At 40.5% G+C, this 18887-nt stretch overlaps 1 long non-coding RNA gene across 1 annotated transcript; it reads right to left on the bottom strand.

Annotated features, from left to right (window-relative positions):
- Positions 1–897: 897 nt before the first annotated feature.
- LOC111552126 lies at positions 898–3164 on the bottom strand. Its single transcript, XR_003309392.1, has 2 exons — positions 3033–3164; positions 898–1314 (listed from the first exon to the last, which is right to left on the bottom strand). It is a non-coding gene; the product is annotated as an uncharacterized LOC111552126 (long non-coding RNA).
- Positions 3165–18887: the final 15723 nt, after the last annotated feature.

Below are 18887 nucleotides of genomic sequence, written 5' to 3'. Positions count from 1 at the left end.
TAATCTGTCTATTGGTGCTTTGATATGTTAACCATGGGCTATCTTACTTCCTCAATTTTATTTTTGGATAAATTGGAGAAAACAGTTTTAAAACGATGATCTATAAGACTTTGATGCTGATTCTTCATTCTCAGTACCAAGCTTTGCCTATACTTCAAAACAGATCTCAATGGACAAGGAAAAATAATATCAGTGTTTCACTATCTAAATATCAGTATTTCACATCTAAAGTGCTAGGCATTATGCTAAAAACATTGCATGTTTTTAGCATTGCATCAAGATGGGGACTGAAGGGCTTTAAACCTGGGCAGTCTGACTCCAGAACCCAAATGTCAGCTGTGACACCGTCATTGTCTCCCGCAATGCCATACTTGCAAGTTTTGTGTAACATAGCATTTAGACATCTCTTTACAATTATGAAATTCTGGGTTTTCTTCCCCTCCTGTGGCCCAAACACAAACTAAGAACATACCTAATGAACAGCTGCAATTGATATTTTCATCTTAATTAGGGATTAAATATAAAATAAATCGTTCTATTTAACATGAATTATGACGTCCTAACTTTTCCAGTAGTTCATTTCAAACAGATTGTTTAATAGTAGATGAAAACAGTACCACAGTAGCTTTTAAAAGTATATGTGGGAAATTAACTAAAATATTAAAAAGATCACTCACCCACTGTTAGCCTTTATTTTTTTACCCCAAAACAACAACATGAGAAAATGAGTTTTTCTTTTACCTTTGCTGTACTTTCCTCCTTGAAAATAAGTACATTAATAAGGAGATGTAAAAGGAAAATGTAAGTATCTCAAGACAAATTATACTAAAACTTTTTTAAAAGAAACAGTTCTATCAAAACAAGTTTGCAAATAAAAATAATTACCAAATGAATATATTAGGAGACTATCGCCATTAGGCATGTTTTTACTATGCAATAATTTATCCATGAACAGTTTATATTTCATATCCATATTACAGTGTTTTTTTTCCCAGTCACTGGGAGTACTCAAGCAGAGCTGATGAAAATTCATCGTTCTGGAAAGTTCCAGAAGGGATTTTGCAGTGAGTAGAAAGGTGAAATCTTGGACGATAAGGTCTCTTTCAATTTGAAGATTCTATAATTTCCAACTTAGGCAACTGGCGTAAGGTGAGTATCCTCATGGACTTGATTCTGTAGTGATGGTGGAAAGCAGTGGTGGGCTATCGTGAGCTCTGGAGCCAGCCTGCCTGGTTTTGCTGTTGGACTTGACCACTTAATTGCTGTGTGAACTTGAGCAAGTTATGTCTCCCATCTGTACCTCAGTTTTCTCAACTGTAAAATGTTGATACTAATAGTATTAACCTCATAAAGTTGTTGTGAAGATTAAATGAGTTAATGTAAGTAAAGTACTTGAAACAGTCCTTGTCACATGGTAAATATTCTATATCATAGCTATGCTATTAATTTCCAATAATAATATTGGGAAAATATTAGACAATATTGGAATAATATTCCTACATTATTGGAATAATATTGGAAATTATAGTCCAAAAATATTCAACTATTATCTGATCCATCTTGTGGTCTCCAATATGAAACAAACGGTAGCCCATTGTGAGGTTAATTATGGTGAGGTAAGGGTTCATATCTTGTCTGAAGCAAAGGAAATAAAAGAAGAGGAGAGGTAAAATGAGGAATTTTATTTAAAGGGAGCAGAGAGATGTCTAATGTTCAGGGAGGAAAATGAATACTCCATAGACCTAGTGATATCAGGAGTGAAAGTATGCTAGGAGAGAAAAAGCCAGTGGTATATAGTCTCTTCACACACACACACACACACACGCCTCAGCGAACACATTTGGGGATTACCGGTCTATCTGCATCTTAAAGTTTTCACTTTAGCACTGGGGTTTAGTTCTGATATTGACCTATGGCTTCCATTTGGCAGTTCAAGTCCACACATTTGCCCTGAGCCCCTGCTAAGCAGCAAGTGTTGTAGAAGCAAAGAATGCTGCCTGAGGCTGCAGTCTAGGAGGAAGGGGCCGACAGGACTGTGCCCACAGTTTTCACTGGGGAGTTAAGTGCCATGATCAGCTTCTGTGCTGGATGCTATGGGTGCTGGATGCTATGGGGGCTGGGAGAAGGCCACCTGACTTAGCCTACAGGGACGGGGAAGACTTTCAGGCAGAGGTGAAAGCTTCACTTAGATGTGAAGCAGGTATTAGGCTGATGAAGAAAGTAAGCCAAACAAAACAAAACAAAGCAAAACAAAACCCCAAGAAAATTAGACTAAGAAATGTTTTAATTCCTTCCATAAACTTTGAAAATAGGCAGGCCTAGGCTTGAATCCTGGTTCTGCTCTTCACTAGCGATGTGACTTTGGGCAAGTTACTTAAACTCTCTGAACTTCAATGTAGTCATCTCTGGGACAGGGTCCCTATCTTATTGTGTTGTTCTGAGAATTAAAGAAACAATGTATGATCACCTCATAATCCAGTGTCTCCCAGAGGCTTATTTTGAATATCTGTGGTATTAAATCACTCATACTAAAACATAATAAAAGAGGAAGTAATGATTTGTTGAATTTAGAGGAAGAAATAATGACGAGGAAAGCCAAAAGTATCACAACCTCTGTATTTAGGCTCATATGTCCATTCTTGCCAGAGCCACTAATTCAGAGCTAGGGTGGAGAACAACTGGCCATAGTCCATTACATTCCATCTAATGACACGTCTGTTGCGGGCGCGGGGAGGCTATTGGCAACTCACCTTTTCCAATACCCTCCTGTTACAATACAAAGCTCCAGCCCAAACTGAATATGTAAAGAACAATCAGCCAGATCACCTTCTCAATGACTATGATGTTTAAAGCATTCACAAAAGTGAATTCAATTCAATTTTATTAGCACCATCTGTAATTTTACCTTAACACAAAGATGAAGCAAAACAGGAGCAGGAAAGGCAGTCTATAATAAAAACTCCCATTTATCACAGGCCTCCTATGGGTTCAGTACTCTTTATTCGCTATTTCTAATGCATATTGCAACTTACAAGGCAGTTCTGTTCTCCTTCACAAATGAAGCATCCAAAGCACAATTGGTGACTTCACAAAGGTCTCATGGCTCCTAGGTGGGAAGCCACCGGAAGGCAGATCTGATTCTAAAGCTGCTGTCTGCATGCCAGGCTAGTACAACTCTCAATCTGGGATCAGGGAAGAGAGGTACCACATGTGGTCAAGGAGCTCCCACGTTCCTAGGAGTCCAAGGGTTGCCATTCTTCCTCCTTCTGTCTCCATGATGTCGCCACTACAATGTTGTCATATTGTGAACTGTTCTGGTAAGTTACAAATTTTTCCACAGAAAAGAAGAGAAAGGCCTACCCAAAAAATGGGAGAGGAAAAAAACTAATCACAAGTCTTCAGAGGTAAGTGAAGTTAAGAACCTGACCTTGGATGGGAGTATCCTAACCCAATGCTGGCCTTAGTCATGTTATACTTCTGCTTTGCAACTGATCCCAGATACAGACACAGTCTAATTGTAAAGAGAAGGAGTTATCTGGTGTATTAACTTGTTAGGTGAAGTAGAATGCTTTAAAAAAAGGTGATTTTTAAAAATCACATACCTTGATTCAAATGCAGTCTTGGCCACTTAATAACTGTGTGATTAAGCCTCATCTACTTATCTTCTAAATGAAATTAATAGTATTTACTTCACTTTTCTCATCTGTAAAATGGTGATAATACCACCTATCCTTGTAGGATGATGGTAAAGATGAAACAAGAATAAAAGCTAGCATGTAGAAAATAATAACCGAAGTTACTTATTGATATTTTTCTGTGATTATTTTAATTAGCTACAGTATAGCATTCTTACATGAAGTACCTGGATGTGGTAAATAATCAATAAACAGCAGCTATTATTATTAGCAGGGCACATTTTTGTATTGGTGCAGGTCTACTGGTGGAAATAAATCAAAGGAGGAGAAATCCTGTATGTGACAGTAAACAGATGCAAACATAAAACCAAAAACAACAATAAGAAAGCAGAAGTGGAAGAAAAAGAATCCTAGCTTGAGTCAACCAACTTGTTACCAGAATTTAGTTATTAAAAATCTCTACAGTATAAATTTAGCCTTTAGAGATTTAATTTTTTTTTTAACTTTTTCTTTTGTTTTTACCAAAGTCCACGTTGAAGAGTCCAGTCTTCACTGGACCAAGGAAGAAAGGAAAATAAATTTAAGTGTTTATGTATTTAGTTAGTTTTGCTTTGTAAAAGAGAAGAATCCAGGTCAGGTTCTTAACTCCACTCACCTCTGAAGAATTCCGAGTCGTATTTCCCTCTCCCTTTTTGGGTGATGCTTTGTCTATGTCTATGGTAGAGGTGAAATGGGGAAGAGACACTGCAGGGCTGGTGATCCTTCTCCTTGGAATGGTTTGTGAAGTGATCCTTCTCCTTGGAATGGTTTGTCCCTAAAAGCTACTCTGCTTCTTTCCTGTCAGGGATGTTAGCAGAGCTCAAATCCTTATGAACTCCAACTCCCAAGCCACTGGATCCGGTGAGATGGCTGGAGCCCAGCAGGGTCAGCATGAGGAACACCGCGAGGACTCCTGAAACACCACATTCCCATGGCTGCAGCAGGGCAGTGGGGTAGCTGGAAGGCACAGTGTCCCTGAAACTGTGGTCCTCGGCAAGGAGTGTGGCCGCATGGTGGGTCGCCTGAGCTGTGAGCAGAGATGGAAGGAAGAATGCCAACTTGGAGGCAGATGTGGGAAGTAGGAGTGCTGTGGCAACACCATGTGGAATTCGGCAGTTCTCTTCAGGCGTGATGCTCACAATTCATGTAAATCTATTGATCTATGTATGTACCTACCTACCTCTATGTGTGTGTTTGTCTGGGAGTGGGGTGGAGCAGTGTAAGGTGGGTTCAGGAACTGTGTTCGTCACGGCTGTCTGGAGAGACAGAACCAATAGGAGCTATATCTATACTGATATTGCTATCTCTACAGATACAGATAGATGAGAGGGGATGTATTAGAGGAATTGGCTCACATGAGCTTGGTGGCTGAGAAGTCCCACCACAGTCCATCTGCAAGCTGGAGACCCTGGGATGCCGGTAGCCTGGCTTCAGGGCAAGTTCAAGGACCTCAGAATCAAAGGAGCACATCTGCCATGAGGATGAGATCGGGAAAAAGCCTGCAGGCATGTGTTTGAAAGGAGGTGAGAGAGGAAGCTCAAGAAGGGTTTTCTCAAATTACGGTTGCAATTGCAAGAAGGGGAAAGGTGAGAAGAGGGACCTGAGCCCAGGCCTTGGGAGGAAGAGGAGGAGGAAGAAGGGCAGACCAGGGCTGAGGTCAGAGCTGCTCGCCAGAGGAGGACGCCTGGGCCTCTGGCCCCTGCGCGAGCAGAGGTGGCCGAGGTCCAGGAGGCAGAGGAGAAGAAACGGACGCTCGCATCGCTGCTCCTGGCTTGCCCAGAGGGAGAAGGGTGATGGGGCTGTTCCTGTGCACCCAGGACCATGGCTCTTGAACTTTATGTGTCGGGAAGGAGGCAAGGGCTGAACTGAAGAGCCGGGCCCTTCATTTAGTGCCAGCATTCCAGGAAATGCTCTTTTCCCCGCGGGAGCCTCCTTCTGCGGCTGTAATCATCTTGGACTGGAAGGTCAAATTCCAAAGACTTAAAACCTCACCTGCAGCAGGACCGGCCACATACATTGTGGAGTATCTTTAAAATAAAATGCTGCACTGTCCTGCAACTGTCAATCTGAGACAGAAGTCCTGAGTGCCCAGGGGCGGCTGGTGTAAGTCCTGGAGTTTGAAGGTCATAGAACCTGGAGTCCAAGGGCGGGAGGAGAAGAGGGTCCCTGCTCCAGGAGAGAGAGAGAGAGAGAGAGAGAATCTCTTTTTCTGTGTGTGCTGTTGTTGCCTTTTTTGTTCTTATCTGTGCCCCCAGCCATTTGGATGATGCCCCCACATTGAGGACAGGTCTTCCCCAGTCAGTTTACTGACACACCTGCCAGTCTCCTCTGGAAACCATCTCACACACACACCCAGAAAGAATGCTTTACTAGTTCTCTAAGTATTCCTTAATCCAGTCAAGTTGGCACCTAAAATTAACCATCCTAGGGACACTGCTATTTTTAAATCTACCTAGAATTTGCACCTCTGACTCTAGAGATTGAGACAGAATTCATTTTCAGGGAGACTATCCTTTTGATTGGAAAAACACTGATATAAGCTCTTTAGTTAAACAATGATAGGGCCATGCTTCTATTCTGGAAGAAACAGATTAAGATGGAGCAAAGCTAAGCTGCTCATCAGAGATTTTTTTTTTTTTTTCTCTAATAGATTTTATGGCTTCCTCAGAAAAGAAGCAGGCCAGGGAAGAGTGGAGATGGGCAGAGGGGTGATAAAACAGGGGGCTCATGGAGAGGAGGAGAAAAGGACTTTAGCACCACAGTGGCAGGCAGGAGGTTAAGAGCAGAGTTTAATTGCAAAGGATTCCTTTGATGGGGTTGTGACCAATCTGCTTTAGGAGCAATGATACAGAATTTTTTTATTTCCCTTTTGGTGGTGCTGTGGTTTGGATGTTTGTACCCCAGAAAACCTCATGTTGAAATTTGGGCCCAGTGTTGGAGGTGGGACTTCATGAGAGGTGTTTGGGTCATGGGGGAAGATCCCATATGAACTGATTAATACTCTCCCTCAGGGGTGAGCGAGTTCTCATCTCATTGGTTCCCGATCCAGCTGGTGGTTACAAAGAGCCCAGCACCCTGGTCTCTCTCTTGCTTCTTCTCCATGTGATCTCTGCATGCCCCAGCTTCCTTCCTGTCGTGCCATGAGTGGAAGGAGCCCGAGGTCCTAATGGCAGATGCCTAATCTTGAACCTTCCAGCCCATCAGAATAGTAACCCAAATAAATCTTTTTTCTCTATAAGTTACCCAGTCTCAGGCATTTGTGATAACAACGCAAAATGGACTAAGGCATGTGGTATGACTCCTCATGTTATTCTCAAACCCTCAGTAAAGTTTAGTCACTCTCTACGGCTGGTGTCAGCAATGTTGTTGGAACAAAGAGAGCACTTGGTGTCCACATGGGGCAACCGATTAGCAAAGAGGTAAGGTCAGGAGATGACAAGAGGAAGCACGGAGCTGGTGTAAGCATTCCCTGACAAATCCTCGAAAGTTCTTGCAAAAGAAGACTACGTGTTTCTTGGTCACACAGGATGGGATTCACATTATTTGAGGGAGGGATATTGTCATAGACATTGGGGATACTGGCAGCACATGAACCCACTTTTTATGTTTAAGGATGTCCTCACTGTATGAGTCTCCATGAGGGTTAGAGACCTCCACTATAACGGTCAAATAGGCCAGAGACTTGTTTTTCCAGCCTCCTGCCCTGGAGACGGAGCATGTGACCTAGGGTTGGCCAATCAGGCACCTCCCCAGGACTTTGCATTGGAAGTTAGTGAATCGATGAAGAGGAATGGTGGAGAGTCTATTCTGAGGAGTGGGGTGTTGGGGTGGAAGGCAGCTAAGTCCTCCAGTTTCCTGGGGCAGGAGAGAGAGTAGGGTTGGTAGCATTATTTAGTTGAGAACATCCAAGAAGCAGATGCTAAGATGGGATTCGAGGTTTATTAGGGAAAGAAATTCATTAGGGAAAATGGCTCTGGAGGATAAAGAGGAAGGGAGTGGGAATTGGAGGAGAGAGACATTAGATTGGGAAACAGGTCTAACAACTGTAAAAGGAGAAAGAGAAGCAAAGAATGGTGGGAAAAGCCTCAGACTGCAGCAGAATTCTGAGACAATCTTGGCTTGGCCAGTGGAGAATCTCCAGGCAAAAGCTGCTGTGTTCATTTTCCTATTGCTGCTGTAACAGACTACCCAACACTTTGAAGCTGAAAACAACACAATGACCATGTTGTATTATATATCTGTAATTTGCTAAGGGGGTAGATCCCAAGTGTCTTCACCATACCAAAAAAATAAAAATAAGAAATAAAAAAGAATGGTAACTATGTGAGGTGATGGAAATGTTCATTAGCTTGATTGTGGTGAGGAACGCAAATCTATTATCTTACAATTCTGGAGGTCAGAAATCTGACATGAGTCTTAGTGCTAAAATCAAGGAAGTGACAGGATTGGTTCCTCTGAGAGCTTCAGGGGAGCTGGGGCCTGCCCTTTTCAGCTTCTAGTGACTGCCAGCATTCCTTGGCCTGTGGCTGCATCACTTCAATTTCTGCTTCTGTCATCACCTCTCCTACTTCCCCCTCTGATTGCCTGCATCCCTCTTATAAGGACCCTTGTGGTTACACTGGGCCCTAAGTAATCCAGGATACTCTTCCAAGATTATATGTGCAAAGTCCCCTTTGCCCTATAAAGTAACATTCACCTGTTTCCTACGCTGGTGGCGAGTATAAGCTCTGATGTCCAGTGTCTAGTGCTATCAGCAGCAGTACCCATTGCTCACGTTCTTGTGGCATGATTTGTACTTGGGTTCTAGATTCCTAGAGTGTCTCTTCTTCTACCTGTTTTCTGAACCTTCTCAAAACTTCCTGGCATTTCTGTGAGCCCCTTGGCCATCTTTTAATAAACTTATTTTCTACTTAACTCAGTCAGAGTCAGTGTGGCTGATCATTGTTAGGTCTGGTGAAAGCAGGAGGCTCTGTTACTAAAAGGAAAAGGGGAAATAATTGCTGTAATTTTAGAGACTAAATTTTCCAGCCTTCCTTGTGGCCAGGCATAGCCATGTGACTAAATTCTCATCAGGGAAATGTGAGCAGAAGTGATGTGTCTAATCTCCAAATCACTTATTCAAAAGGAACTCCCTTGCACACTCCTTCCTCTTTTCTCCCCTCTTCTGGGCTCAGTATATATATGGTATTGGGGAGTCAGCTTGCTTCAGTGAATAAGAGCAACATTTGAGGAGATTATAGGCACCTAGAAAGATGGAACAAGGCTCTCTGGATGGTTTTATGGAGCAGAACCACCTTTCTATGTTTGCAGGTCTGTGTTCTTGTGGGTTGTTATGTGAGAGGGAAATAAGCCTATATTGGTTGAACCACTGTATTTGCGGGTCTCTTTTGAAAGCCACAAGCCTATTCTAGGTTTAGTATAACCTAATGAAAACAGTCAATTTATGTCTAATATTCCTGACTAGTTCAGAAATAAGAACCAGGAAAGATTCCAACATCTCAGGGAAGGGGGAGAAGGAGGGATTCTGGGAGTAATTGTTGGGAAATTTGGGGATGAGGGCAGTAAAATTTCAGTAGTAGTATTTAAGAATGAGAATTTGTTAGTCTATGACATGTAGGGGTAAGACAATGACGTTTTAGGGGTCTGAGTAGCCACCGCCACTGAATAGCAAAAGTGGAAAGAGTCACACAAGAAGGCTATGGGGTGAAGTAATTAATACTCACAGTCAGGAGTAGCTTAAATAAAGAAAATAACAAACTCAAATCACTAAATTCTCAGCCCAAGGCACAGTTAGAAAAAAAGGGAATCATATATAACTATGCTAAAATAATCTCTTGCAGCAGGGCCAAAATAGCTGCAAACCAAATGCAATGGTTAATTCTGAATTTTGCTTTGATCTGTTGAATTCTCAGGCTTGTCAGTAGAACATTGAACATAAAAATGTGGAACCCTGATCACTGAAATGGAGATATGTGGAAGGATTCAGAGGCCTTGTAAGGTTTTGATCCTCCAATTGCTGCTGCCCCTCTGAGGGTCACAGAGGAACATATGTCCATAGGTCACAGTTCATGAATCCCTAAAAAGAAGCTAGTCTTTGCAAATTCTGATGAATTTTAACAGCGTAAAGTGGAAAAAGTCTGTCTATGTCATGATGAGCATCAGCTGTGAAGAGGCTGTTCTTGTCTTATTTGAAAACCCTGTAAGAACCTCTCTGAGGACTTACTCTACAAGGACATGTCAATTCTTTACTTCCACATTCCCAACATCCTTCATTTTCCACAGTGCCATAATTAAAATGCCAACATGCCTGTGTGTATGGTGGTGGTGGGGCAGTTACAAAGTCAAATATCAAAGGAAAAGACTTTCTTTAAAAAAGAATAATTGTTTCCTACTTTATGTTAGCAAAAATATCTGTGGAATATGATTGGGTAATGGATTATGGGGTGCTAGGTCAAGGAGGGTGAGAACATGTATTTAAATGGAGAAGAATTTATCTCGATCTTGGGAAGGGGCAGTGGTATTCCAGGGCTTTCACTAGGTTCTTCCCAAAGAATTAGTCAAACCAATCTAAAAAATTCATGAGGAAACTGCAAAGATTAGTGATAAATTAAGTGTTGGAAGCATATAGTAGCTTTGTATCCCCATATAACTTTCTGATTTGACTTTCTGATTTGACATATAACTTTCTAGGGCAGGACCTGGATAGATCTTAGCAGAGTGGATTATTGTAAACTTAATCAGCTGATGACTGTAACTGCAGCTTCTACTCCTGATGAAGTCTCCTTACTAAAGAAAATCATTAGAGCCTATTTGTGCAGTCACTACTTTTGTTTATTTTTTTTCTATCCCAAGGATTGGCAGACTCTTTTTTTTTTTGGTATGAAGCCAGATAGTGTAATGAAAGTTTCTTCAGACCATAAGGCATCTGTCATATCTACCCAACTCTGCCATTGCAATATGAGAGAAACCATAGATCATGCATAAACAAATGGGTGTGGCTGCGTCTAATTAAATTTTATTTACAAAATGGGCAGCAAGTGCCCCAGTAGCAACAAGCACATCCAGTGCTCAGATCCTGGTTTCTAATATCATTCTCCAATCAAAGGAACTAGGGATCCTTGGAGAAATGACTGATTCTAGGACTAGGGTGAGAAATATACCACATGAGCCCAGAGCATCTTATTATACCAAAAAGTAAGGATGTGCTCACAAATAACAAAAAGCAAAACAAAACAAAAAACTAAGAAAAGCCCACTACCAACAAACACACACATACACACACACACACGTCGATGGAGGTATTTCAAAGAGGCACAGGAGCCAACCCAAAGAGCTCTTCATGGCCAAAGCTGAGACAATTTGAGCAATAAAATAAAGTAGCATTGGATTATAGCTCAAAGTACAAAGATTCATGATTCCATACTGATACAAATACATGATTTAATAAACTAACAAGTGAGAAAAAGAGACAATCTCTCACGCAGAAGAATTCCAAATATAACACATAGATACTCTGTCTTAAACGAGGGAGAGCATAACTCCCCACTCAAGTGTGGGCTGTGCGTAGTGACTTCTCTCCTAAGAATACAGTAAGGAGAGGCAGAAATAAGGAACTTTACAGTGGAGAAACCTGACATGCACTATTTCAGCCAGGTGTTTGAAGTCAATATCAATAGTCATACATCATGTTGTTAATATATACCTTTGATATGATGTGGTGAAAAGGGCCCTTTAAATTTGTGATATTTTCCCAAAAATCCATAACACTGTTCAAATTGTGAGGAAATCATCAGAAAAACTCCAATAGTGGAAGATTGTGCAACATACCTGACCACTACTCAAAACTGCCAAAGTGAACTTGGTGCAGTGGTGAGCTCCTGTATTCCCAGCTACTTAGGGATCTGAGGCAAGGGGAAGACTTGATCCCAGGAGTTCAAGATCAGACTAGGCAACACAGTAAAACCCTGTCTCAAAAACAAAAGCAAAAAGAGAACTGACAAGGTCATCAAAAACAAGGAAAATCTGAGAAAATTTCACAGTCAAAGTAGCCTAAGGATATGACAAATAAATGTAATGTGGTGTCCTCGATGCCATCCTGGAACAGAAAATGGACATTTGGTCAAAATTAAGGAAGTCTGAACAGAACGGATGGAAAGGGTCACACAAGGACTGTAGGGTGGTATGGTTAATACGAACAATCAGGAGAGGCTTAAATAGAGAAAATAACAAACTCAAATCACTAAATTCTCAGCCCAAGGCACAGTTATGAAAAAAAAGGAATCATATATAACTATTCTAAAATAATCTCTTGCAGCAGGGCCAAAATAGCTGCAAACCAAATGCAATGGTTAATTCTGAATTTTGCTTTGATCTGTTGAATTTTCAGCCTTGCCAGTAGAACATTGAATATAAAAAGGATTATTTAGTAATAGTCTATCAATATATGTTAATTGTAACAAATGTAACATACTAATATAAGATGTTAATAACAGGAAAAATTGTGGATGTATTGGAAACCCACCATGCTCTCTGCTCAATTTTTCTGTAAATATAAAACTACTTTAAAAATGCAAGTCTATTAATAAAAATTATAAAAGGCAGCAAGGCAGATTTTACCTTCAGACTCTACTTTGCGGACCCCTGCTATATCCCTTTAACCAGAGAAAACAGTCAAGTTTGCTTTCACCTGGTAGGAACAGTAGAATACCTTTATTATTTTGTCTCAGAGTTATATCAAATCTCAGACTTTATACCACAACACAGGCGATAAGTGCCTTGAACATCCCATCATCCCCTAAAACGTCATTGGATCATAGGTACACTAAACTGATGATATCATGCTGACAAGAGTTGAAGAGCAGAAACTAAGAGCTACTCTCGATGCCATGGTAAGATACATGACTATAAGAGGAAAAGAGATATATCCTATAAAAGCATAAGAAGGAGCCTACCCCTTTAATAAAGTTTCCAGGAATCTGATGGTCCCGGGATATTGGAATATCTTCTTTAAAGGGAATGCTGGATTGGTACGTGTTGTAGCCCTTACCTATTAAAATGGTACGCTCTGGGGATCTTTGGATTTTGTAGACAGTATTTTACATTCAAATGTGTTGCTCTGACCCATTTACAAGGTGACCTGAGAAGTTGCTTAGGCTCTCACAGGATGCAAAGAATAAAGAATAATCCATTACCTCAGTTAACAGGGCTTATTGTAAGATTACACAGGAAAGTAAGAAAACTCACAAAAAGTGAAAATAACTCAAGCTAAGCCACTAGAGAATTAAATATTATGGCTATTTGGGACACAATGAAAGGTCTTATAATAACATCTACTGACTCTAGCAGCTGACTGTGCTCCTGATTCCAGTCTTCCATTCTGCTTATCTCCACTCAGTTTTTCTTTGCTAGGACCAATTCTCTACCTTCTCTTGGCTTCTGTTTCTGTTCCTGTTACTACTACAATGGAATGACTATTTTTAATCTCTTCTATTTATCTCCAGGTTTCTATTTACTCATAGCTTCCCCTACCACCCAGGTTTTGCTTACCACCTTCTTCATGTGTGCGTCTTGGCCTCTCCAGCCTGCTGACTCTCTGAATGCTTTGCATTCAATCTCTCAAAAAGTTTCTGATTGGACTCTCCGCTCCTGTCCAATGTCCTTTTATGGCAGAGCTCTTGTGCTGTCCTCCCTCAGGGACCCCTGGACAACTTCTAGAAAGCTAACAAACACCCATCACTGGTCCCATCAGCACTGACTGTGCTTGTGACATCACACGATGCCAATACGCTGACCTATGCAAAGGATGTTTCAGAAGAGGCTGTAATTGTGGTAGACACGCTAAAGCTTCACCATATGGAGACATTATAGCCAGGAAGCACCTTTGCTGGCCTGTCCAGACAACTGAATTGGTCATTTTGACTAAGGAGGATGACAACCTTTAATACCTTAAAGTGTTAAAGGGAGAAAAAGAAACTCCTGATGATTTCAGCTTGGAAGATGAACTATTAGGTTGGTGCAAAAGTAATTGTGATTTTGCCGTTACTTTAAATGGCAAAAAGCACAATTACTTTTGCACCAACCTAATAGAAAGCTTTGACCTAGAGGAAGGTACTTTAGGAGACTGTCAATCATCAGCATACTTTCTGTTCCCTTTTCTCTGCTTATCTATGTAACATTTTATGCAAAGTGGGTACTCCTGGTTTATGGTGGGAATATGAGTAGGATTGTGGAGAAAAAGAATACAGAGACTCCGAATCCCACAAGTAAGCCTGCTGCCAGTGGTAGCCATACAATGAGAATACTATAGAATTAGAGTCCAGTAGAGCACTTTGTTAGTCCCTGCCTTGGCTGGGTCATGTGTACGATGATCAACTTCTTGCTGCTTTTTTCTTTAAAAAAGTTAATCTGAACTTGGCAACTATGTTTTTGTTCATGGAAACCTGGTCATCCAGCCCCTTGGCACACTTGGTTTGGATTTTGATTCCCAGAACTCAGTCTACAGGGCTTTCCAGCCTCTCTCTCTGGCATATAGATTGCAGCGCTCTGCAAGGTGCAAGTCCTGAAAACACATCGTTTGGATTTCCTCTCTCTGGTTACCTGTCACAGTCAACTGCTCTCAATCCCTGGATTCATTTCCTCTTGGATTCTGTGAAATGCTCTCCTTAATCATTCAATGTAAAAAGAAGAAAAACTTTTTCCTGGTCTTTTTTTTTATTTTTATTTTTTTAAATGGGAGAGGCTTTACTGATTTTCTTTTCAATTTGACCAATAATTCCCTTATGTCCACAGACACTCCTTAACAGTTGTTCTCTTGCTATTGTCATTTTATATCAATGTTCAGAGAATACTTAATGGAATCTTCCTTCAATAACTATTCACATTGGCTCTTATTTTGTTTGCAATTTTGAAACCAAAGATCTATGAAATTTAAAGCATATACTCCTCAGGCAAGGGGTTATTAAACAATCATTGGTGACTGTATTTAGTGTTAAACTTATAACTCAGAAAGAGGTAGTCTGGGTGAATTGAAAAATACCTCAAGGACTCAGAAATTAGGTCTCCAAAAGGCAATCATCTGCACCTTTTTTTCAAATGAAAATAGTATCATATCAGGATTAATTCAAGTTAATAGCTAAGAAAATATCAGTCTAGGTACTGTACATAGCTTCAAAGCCCAGTTTCATTTTGCTACAAGAAGCTATATATTTTATTGGACATGCACACAAAAAGCTTGTCATATTATTCATCACCCCTAGCAGCAGGTCATAGAGCAGCAAAGTAATGTCACTAACAAGAAGCAGTTTTCTGTAGTAGACAGCAATTCTTACCCTGTCGTGGATTTATCTTATTATTGACAGCAAATTTGGCTGGCATTGACCAGAATTGATGCTTTACCCAGCCCCATACCAAAGCTGGAACATGAAATGGGCTTATACCACACTTAATGTCACTCACATATTTCCTCTGTTCAAAGTCACATCCCTTTTTTTGATCTGAATGATGAAGGAGGACGTTTAAAACATAGACATTTCTATACTTTATTGTAGAGTAGTTTGTAAGTACCGTTTTACAGTGCTGACGCGTATATGAGGAGGCAGCAGCAACTACTTTAATATGATTAAAGGTAGCAGTATTCACTACAACAAATGAGTTCTAACATTGGCTACTGGAGTGTGTGTGTGTGTGTGTGTGTTTTCTTGGTGTCTGGCTTACTTTCTACTTAATTTGTTCAGGAAAACACCAGGTAAATTTGTATTATAAGAATTTGCTGAGCTCACAAATGATCCCATAAGGAGTGGGCATTCTATTTTTTCTAGTTCTGTTGTTTCTGTCATCTTTTTAAGACACGTTGTATCATAAAGCTTAATGTGCGTCTTATTTCTTTAAAGTCGCCTGAGGAATGAGCTATCAATGAGAATCTGGAGATGTATATAGAAGCAGTAATCATTAAAAGTTGTGTGAGTAACTGGGCTCAGGGTATGCAAATAAGCAAGGAGTGGGATGTTCCCCTCAGTGAGCAAGTGCGTGGTTGTCTGAAGCTACTGTGACGGGGAGCCTCTTGGGGTCAGTGGAGGGGCTGATGAAGCAGAGACACCTCCAGAAAAGATGGTGCCTGCCACTGAGGCCATTGGGATGATTGTGGGAGGAGGAACAGAGTCCATCTCAGAAAAGAGGAGGAAGAAATAGGGCCTCTTGAAAGGCAGAGGCTTTCTAGCTGGCCATTGACTATGACTTGGAAAAAAGGCACAGGACCAAGAAAAATGAGTCAATGCTCTTCTCTCTGCCTGGAATATATCACCATCCTTGTACCTAGTTAACTCCTACTCCCCCTGCAGTTCCCACTTTAAATGCCACTTCCTCTATTGCTGTTAATGTTGTCCTTTTTTAAAGTACTTTTCTTTCATAGCACTGTTCACAGTTTACAGTGGTATCTTATTTGAGGGATGGTGTTGATTTAAATGATTTATTAATCATTCAGTAAATGGTTATTGTACACTTACTTTGTGTTGAGTAGGTAAGATGTTAGAGATATCTGGTGAATGAATGACAACACAAACGAGTGAATGATGCAAGAATTAGATTTCCAGGGACCCAGGGCTATTGAAATCTCCAGAAGAAAAATGAAGAAACCAGTTTTGCAAGACAGTTTGATGTCCCTGGGGAGGAATTTCGTGTATCAAATAAAGGAAGGCTGGGTGCGGTGGCCTCATGCCTGTAATCTCAGTACTTTGGAAGGCCAAGGTGAGAGGATCACATGAGCCCAGGAGTTCAAGTCCAGACTGAGCAACATAGGGGGACCCTGTCTATACAAAAATAAAAAATAAAAAATTAGCCAGGCTTGGTGGTGTGTGCTTGTGGTCCCAGCTACTTGGGAGGCTGAGGTAGAAGGATCACTTGAGCCTGGAAGATCAAGGCTACAGTGAGCTGCACTCCAGCCCAGGCAACAGAGCAAGATGTTATCTCAAAACTTAAATTAAATTAATAGAAATAAATAAAGGAAGACCTTCTTCAAGAAGGGTCAGAGGTAGAACCTAGGAAAATTGTTGAAATCTTAGAAACTGTGAATGGAAAAGGCTGGACTGGCACATGCCCTTGGAGGTTGTATTGGGGATCAGCTTTTGGGGAAGGCTTTGACAATTCCTCCAGGCCCAAGGCATAGGAAGACAATGTAAGTTCTTACTAGACAAGAAATCAAAGTATTTTGATTTTAAAAATAGTTTTCTCTGTAAACTGGGCTAGACAACTCCATTTTTGTCTTCTGTTATGTATGTATGAAGGGCTTGAGATTTTACCCTACTTGCAAGGTAACCCATTGGCTTGTCACAGCATGATTGCTGGCAGGAGACATGAGACTCCTAGATCAGAGACACAGGACTTTATTACTCATAGAAAGCAAGAAGCATGAACATCAGCATATTTGTGTCAGTTATCCTTGCTCCCAAGTCCTACGAGAGAGATTCAGATAGGCCTAGATAGATGCCTGTATATGCAGTAGGTTGCATTGCAGGATAGAAACCCTGAGCTTAGGGAACTTGAATCTTTTATATTCAGCAATAAGCATGTGTGATCTTTTCTTCAGAAGGTGACATACATTACCTTTATCATCCAAGGCTATAAGAAAATCTACGTTTTTCTCTGGAGGGAGACATATGTTTAAGTTCCAAGGCTGTTTGTTGTACAAATATCCTTGAAAAGATAGTCTGAAAGAAAGGGCAGTCAATATCTGTTTTAAAGATAGTCAGAAATGCAACAGGTCAATAGAGGGTTTTCCGCCAAGAATATCCACCCTTTCTTCTATACTGTATTGACTTCTGGAGAATTTTTCCCATCAGTATGCCACTTCATTGGTTAATCTGAGTAATCTGACTGACAGAGGCTGGAAGCAAATTCATTCAATATAACTTCATACAGCATTCATGAGGCCACTGTGAGGCTACCATAGTTAAGGCTACTACAACCAGTACTGACCTCAACCATGATCCCCAGAGTTATAGGCCAAATAGCTAAACACATCTCATTAACTCTCCACATCTACCTTAGAAGCCAGGTGGCTTTCTCCTTGTTTCCACAGTGATGGCCAGAGGCATTACTCCAGGTACAGTGGGACGCATTACATTACTGATGGTGTTTCCTTAAACACTTGAAGATCTCTTATCCCTCCAATCCATAGGTGCAAATTACCATATTTTGGGGAGGGATGCAAGTTAATGCCTGGCTTCCAACTAAAAGTTGGTACTGGGGGTGACCTGGTACCACGGAAAGAATTTTTTTTACAATTGTCAGGGACCCCCAAGTGGGACCCATATCAGTTGGGAGCTACAGGTTGATAATGCCTGAAGTGTGGTTCCTAGCCAATTGGTAAACCTGAGAGTTCACAGTCCAGTTCAAATTGAGTCTAGTTCTTGTTTTTGGAGAAAAGATTATCTATCTATCAATCTATCTATCTATCTATCATCTATCTATCATCCATCTATTGTTGCATAAATACAGCCATGTGCTGTAAAATATTTCTGTCAACAACTGACTGCATGTTCTAATAAGCATATATAATAAATGAATCTTATGGGGCACAACGGTAGCCCCATACTGTATTATGATACTGTATTTTTACTATGTTTAGATATGTTCAGATACACAAATCCTTATCACTGTGTTACAATCGACTATAGTATTCAGTACAGTGACATGCTGTACAGGCTTACAGCCTAGGAGAAATAGGCTATATCCTATTACATAGGTATATAGAAGGCTATACCATCTTGGTTTGTGTAAGTACACTCTATGATGTTCGCATAACGATGAAATCACTTAATGACGCACTTCTCAGAATGTTTCCCTGTTGTTAAGTGACGCATGACTATATATAGATTAAAAAATCATGTTGAAGAAATATCCTTCTAGCCTTGTTTTGTTAAGAATTTGGTCTAGAATATCTTTGAATTTTACCAAATGCTTTTGAGCATCTGTGAAGATAATCATACAGTTTTTCTCCTTATATGTAGTAATTTGGAAAATCACATGAATGATTTCTAAATATTGAAATGTTCTTACGTTCTTAAACCCTAGTCATGGTGTATTATTATTTCAAGATGCTGTTGAACTCTGTTTACTAATATTCTATTTATGATATTTTTATGGGTAGTCATCAGTGAATTTAGTGTGTAGTTTTCTTTTAGGTGCAATTTGTTAGCTTGTGCTGTGTTGTACTCATTT

The sequence above is a fragment of the Piliocolobus tephrosceles genome, chromosome 3, assembly GCF_002776525.5.
Source record: "Piliocolobus tephrosceles isolate RC106 chromosome 3, ASM277652v3, whole genome shotgun sequence".
Taxonomy (NCBI): Eukaryota; Metazoa; Chordata; class Mammalia; order Primates; family Cercopithecidae; genus Piliocolobus; species Piliocolobus tephrosceles.
This window is presented reverse-complemented; position numbering and strand designations above follow the sequence as displayed.